The sequence below is a fragment of the Loxodonta africana genome, chromosome 15 (genome assembly GCF_030014295.1).
Source record: "Loxodonta africana isolate mLoxAfr1 chromosome 15, mLoxAfr1.hap2, whole genome shotgun sequence".
Taxonomy (NCBI): domain Eukaryota; kingdom Metazoa; phylum Chordata; class Mammalia; order Proboscidea; family Elephantidae; genus Loxodonta; species Loxodonta africana.
In genome coordinates, this window is record NC_087356.1 from 44,672,793 (window position 1) to 44,678,869 (window position 6,077).

Here is a 6,077-nt window from a genome sequence, read left to right on the forward strand (position 1 = left end):
ATGATATGAATATGAATGTGATGCAACAGAAATAACAGCGAACAAAAGGAGCTCTGTTCATATTTCACATTTGGGCATTATACGAGTTTATTCAAAGAAACAAATGACAAACTTAACACTGTATGCAAGGTACAGAAAACAAAAATAGGGGCACTTCACTAATGAAGAAGAACAAATTGAATTTCTACAAATTAGAAATAGAGTTACCAAAATTTTAAAGCTCACTGGAAGACAGACTTCCACTTGTAGGCTAGATGGAATAACAAGGACAAGATTCACCGTCATGCATGAAAAAATCAGAAAATAATTAAGGAATGAAAAATTATATGTAAGACTTAATGCACTCAGCTCCTAGTCCAAAAACAGTAGCCTCAAAACCAAGTAAAACAAAATAAACAAAAAACATGGCGATCTACTTCTGAGAATGAATCATTAAAAATAATACCATTGACACACATGGGGTCACCATGAGTCAGAATCAAGTCAACAGCAAATGGCTTTTCAATTTACAGAAGGGCATCACTAGGTCTTTCTCCCAAGGCCTCACAGGTGGATTCGAACTGCTACCTTTCAGTAGTAGTCTGGCACAAACATTAGCTCACATCACTAGTTACATCTTCATTTGGGGAAGATAATCGAAGAACATAGGTGCCCATCACTGCCATATTCAAAGAGTAAGTCAGAAAAGAGGTCCTACCAGATTTTTTCCCCACAACCCTGTGCTCTGAGACTTTCACCATCAAACTCCCAGGCTCTTGCCGTAAATGTCCCCTCACCACCACCCCACCCTGGGCTCAACTCTGCTGACCTGAGCCTCAGAAATGGAGCCTTTTCCGGAGAAAGGAACGTGAACAACATCACAGGAGAGAGAAGCTGCAGGATGGTGACACCACCCAGACCCTCATGCTCCTGTTTTGCTCTGTTCCAGGGGAGAGGATATTTGTAAACCCAGAGATGGAGTTTTCTCTTCAGAGTAATCCTTCCATTCAGAGCCACAATTTTAAAATGAGATATGAAAAAAATGCTACCAGCAACACAGGCCTGTTCACCTTTCGCACATAGAGATTAGTTTGTTTTGGTTGTTTCTTGTATTCCTGATCGCTCAGCATCTCTGGATCATCCCATGTGCCTGTCATTGCAGGTTCCTGCCAGCAGATGGCAATGACACAGTCTCCAGAACCCCTGGCTGTCTCCCTGGGAGAGGTTCTCCAGCAGCTGAAGAGCCATAATTCAAACGATTTGAACTCATTGAAATTTATAGATAGATGTTATAGGCCATAACATGGTCTATCTTAGCAAGTGTTTTAAAAGAAAAGTGTCTCCTGTTGTTGTTTGGAGACTGTTTTTGAAGTGTCCATTATGTCAGGCTGGTTGATAGCCTTGTTCAGTCTCCTACATCCTAACTGGCCATACTGCGTGCTGGACCTGATACAGAGCCTCTACTAATCTGAGGCCCTCTCAACGCTGGCCGACTCCATGTACCTGGTGTGTGGGCCACACCAGTATGCCTGCGGGTGGAAAGGTCCAGAACTCAAAGAGGCCTACCAGGTGCTTCTTTCCTTTAAGAAAAAAGGCACACGGTAAAGATGCTGAGGTAGAATGTATATTCCCTCTTACACCTTGTCTGTGGGGCAGACAACGGTTATCTTTTAGTGGGGACAATATTTCAAGCCATTTTGTGTCAGCTATAGAGGACAGCTCTCAGAAATAAAAGCTTAAGATCACCTTCAACTAGGGGACATCAGCTACCAGACCTCAGCTGAAATGTTCCCTGGCAACCCAGGAAGAGCCTCCGGGTCGTTTTCAGACCTCGTAGCTCATCTTGACGTGATCCCTGGACACTAGTTACCGTGTTGTCGGCTGAGACTCATGGTGACCCCATGTTTGTAAGAGTAGAACTGTGCTACATAGTAGTGAACTCACTACTGAGCTGAAAGCATGTCGGGGGCCATACTCTCAGGGTTTCTCTAGTCTCTGTCAGGGCAGCAAGTCTGGTCTTTCTTTTTGAGTTTGAATTTTTTTCTACATTTTTCTCCAGCTCCTTCTGGATACCTGTATTGTGGTCTCTGTCACAGCAGTTAGTGGTGGTAGCAGGACACTGTCTCGTTGTACTGGACTCAGTCTGGTGGAAGCCATGGTAGATTTGGTTCATTAGTCCTTTGGGCTAATCTTTCCCTTGTGTCTTTAGTTTTCTTCATTATTCCTTACTCCCGAAAGGGTGAGATAAGTGGAGTATCCTAGATGGCAGCTCAAAGTCTTTTAAGACCCCAGACACTACTCACCAAAGTAGAATGTAGGAAATATTCTTTACAAACTATTTTATGGTAATTGAGCTAGATATTTCCCCGAGATCACAGTCCACTCAGCCCTCTGCCCAGCAATTCGGTCCCTCAGGGTGTTCGGATGCGCCTATTGAGCTACCGTGACCTTGTCTTGTACAAGTTGTTCTGGGCTCCCCACTATTGTGTACTGCCTTACCCTTCACCAAAGTTTCCACTTATCTATTGGATACCAGACAATCTTGAATGATCTCAAGTCCAACTCAGTATTTGCAGACACTCTGTGGATCAGCATGGTGGGTGTGGGGAATGATTCCTTTTTTCGATTAGCTGAGAGAGAACCATGCAGGATGGCCCTAGACACTCATCTGTCCATCTTCAGGGTCTCTGATGTTTTCTTACAGTGTCAGGGCCATGTGCCTGTGTCCTTGACATGAATACAGCCTTTTACAATCCAAAGTGACCACTACTGCAGGCAGTACCAACTTTCTCTCTGTTGGTTTTCCTCCAAACATAGAAGACACTTTGTTATTTGCTCACAGGAGAGGTCCACCCCCCCACCCCTTGGTTCTCTTCACACTGCTGCACCCACCAAGGGATTTGCTTATTGTTCCCCAGGGACGATTTTCCCTGGTAAAGTTCGAGATAAAAGGTCAGCTCTAATCTGCCTTTCCTTACCAGGACTCATCAGTTCAAATCCTAAAATGAGGTTTCCTGCTCAGCTCCTGGGGCTGTTAATGCTCTGGATCCCTGGTGAGGACAGAGGGGGCGATGGGAAAGGAGAAGGAGGTAGGGAGGGTCAGCTCTCAGGGCACCACTGCTTCCCCTGTGCATTCTGTTCTAAAGTTAGATGAGTATGTTGCACACACTATGGGAGAAATGTGGTGTTCAGACCTGTGAAACTCAGGAGAACAAGAACAAGAGGGGCCTGCTCTCTGGTGAGGATTTTCACAAAGACATAGGTTCTTTCATGCCTGCATTCTCTGGATTTTTTTTTTTCTCTATTTTGGGATATGAATAAAAATTTCATACACACACACACACACAAAATTAGTCTGAAATGAATAACAGAAGAGAATATTGAAAATGATTCTTAATATTGGTATATAACCTTGTCCTTCTTTCTCCTTATTTTAGCATCCAGCGGGTTAATTGTGATGACTCAGACTCCACTCACTCTTCCAGTCATTTTTGGAGAGCTGGGCAAGTTGAGCCAAGCCTCCTACATAGTAATGGATATACCTGTTTCCACTTGTACCAGCAGAATTCAGGCCAGCCTCCAGGGCTCCTGATGTCTATGGTTTCTAACTGGTTCTCTGGGGTCCCAGACTGGTTCAGAGGCACTGGGCTAGGAAGAGAATTCCCTCTTAAAATCAGCAGGGTAGTTTACTGCCAGCAAAGTACACAAATCCCTGCCACAGTGGTACAGCCCTGCACACAAACCTCCTGCTTGGTGTGGCCCAGCTGCCCAAAGTTGTGGCTTGTGTGGGGGGCAGGCCCAGCTGATTCTCTGAGGCTGCTAAGAGGAAGATGTTGGAGACCTCAGTAGAATGGGTTGCATCTGAGGACTCTGGACCATGAGTGCCTCTGCTAAACCTCAGAACAGTGCCGGTGTGTGGCCAGTCAGCTGCACCGGTCTTGACATGGCAGAGACAGCAGGGAAGATGGAGGAGGTCCAAGTGCCTCTGAGCAACTAGACTTGATGCTGGGAGAGCTGACTGAGAGCTGATCCTAATCCTCCTCCCTGTGTACATTTGTCAGTTAAACTTAGAATGACAGGCAAAGAATTGACAGATTGTGGCAAGACATGTTGAATACATGTGGAGCTTTACCAGGCTTTTTGTATATTTCATCAAGATAGTATTTGGTGAGATTTTTTTTTTAATTAACTTTTATTGAGCTTCAAGTGAATGTTTACAAATCAAGTCAGTCTGTCACATATAAGTTTATATACATCTTACTCCGTGCTCCCACTTGCTCTCCCCCTAATGAGTTAGCCCTTCCAGTCTCTCCTTTCGTGACAATTTTGCCAGCTTCCAACTCTCTCTATCCTCCCATCCCCCCTCCAGACAGGAGATGCCAACACAGTCTCAAGTGTCCACCTGATATAATTAGCTCACTCTTCATCAGCAACTCTCTCCTACCCACTGTCCAGTCCTTTTCATGTCTGATGAGTTGTCTTCGGGGATGGTTCCTGTCCTGTGCCAACAGAAGGTTTGGGGACCATGACTGCCAGGATTCCTCGAGTCTCAGTCAGACCATCAAGTACGGTCCTTTTATGAGAATTTGGGGTCTGCATCCCACTGATCTCCTGCTCCCTCAGGGGTCCTCTGCTGTGCTCCCTGTCAGGGCAGTCATCGGCTGTGGCCGGACACCAACTAGTTCTTCTGGTCTCAGGATGATGTAGGTCTCTGGTTCATGTGGCCCTTTCTGTCTCTAGGGCTCTTAGTTGTCGTGTGACCTTGGTGTTCTTCATTCTCCTTTGATCCAGGTGGGTTGAGACTAATTGATGCATCTTAGATGCCCGCTTGTTAGTATTTAAGACCCCAGCCACCACATTTCAAAGTGGGATACAGAATGTTTTCATAATAGAATTATTTTGCCAATTGACTTAGAAGTCCCCTTAAATCATGGTTCCCAAACCCCCGCCCTTGCTCCACTGACCTTTGAAGCATTCATTTTATCCCGGAAAATTCTTTGCTTTTGGTCCAGTCCAATTGAGCTGACCTTCCATGTATTGAGTGTTGTCCTTCCCTTCACCTAAAGCAGTTCTTATCTACTAATTAATCAGTAAAAAACCCTCTCACTCCCTCCCTCCCTCCCCCCGTCGTAACCACAAAAGTATGTGTTCTTCTCAGTTTATACTATTTCTCAAGATCTTATAATAGTGGTCTTATACAATATTTGTCCTTTTGCCTCTGACTCAGTTCGCTCAGCATAATGCCTTCCAGGTTCCTCCATGTTATGAAATGTTTCACAGATTCGTCACTGTTCTTTATCAATGCGTAGTATTCCATTGTGTGAATATACCACAATTTATTTACCCATTCATCCGTTGATGGACACCTTGGTTGCTTCCAGCTTTTGCTATTGTAAACAGAGCTGCAATAAACATGGGTGTGCATACATCTGTTTGTGTGAAGGCTCTTGTTTCTCTAGGGTATATTTCGAGGAGTGGGATTTCTGGGTTGTATGGTAGTTCTAACTGTTTAAGAAAACACCAGATAGATTTCCAAAGTGGTTGTACCATTTTACATTCCCACCAGCAGTGTATGAGAGTTCCAATCTCTCCGCAGCCTCTCCAACATTTATGATTTTGTGTTTTTTGGATTCATGCCAGCCTTGTTGGTGTGAGATGGAATCTCATCGTAGTTTGAATTTGCATGTCTCTAATGGCTAATGATCGAGAGCATTTTCTCATGTATCTGTTGGCTGCCTGAATATCTTCTTTAGTGAAGTGTGTGTTCATATCCTTTGCCCACTTCTTGATTGGGTTGTTTGTCTTTTTGTGGTTGAGCTTTGACAGAATCATATAGATTTTAGAGATCAGGCGCTGGTCGGAGATGTCATAGCTGAAAATTCTTTCCCAATCTGTAGGTGGTCTTTTTACTCTTTTGGTGAAGTCTTTAGATGGGCATAGGCGTTTGATTTTTAGGAGCTCCCAGTTATCAGGTTTCTCTTCGTCATTTTTGGTAATGTTTTGTATTCTGTTTATGCCTTGTATTAGGGCTCCTAAGGTTGTTCCTATTTTGTCTTCCATGATCTTTATCGTTTTAGTCTTTATGTTTAGGTCTTTGA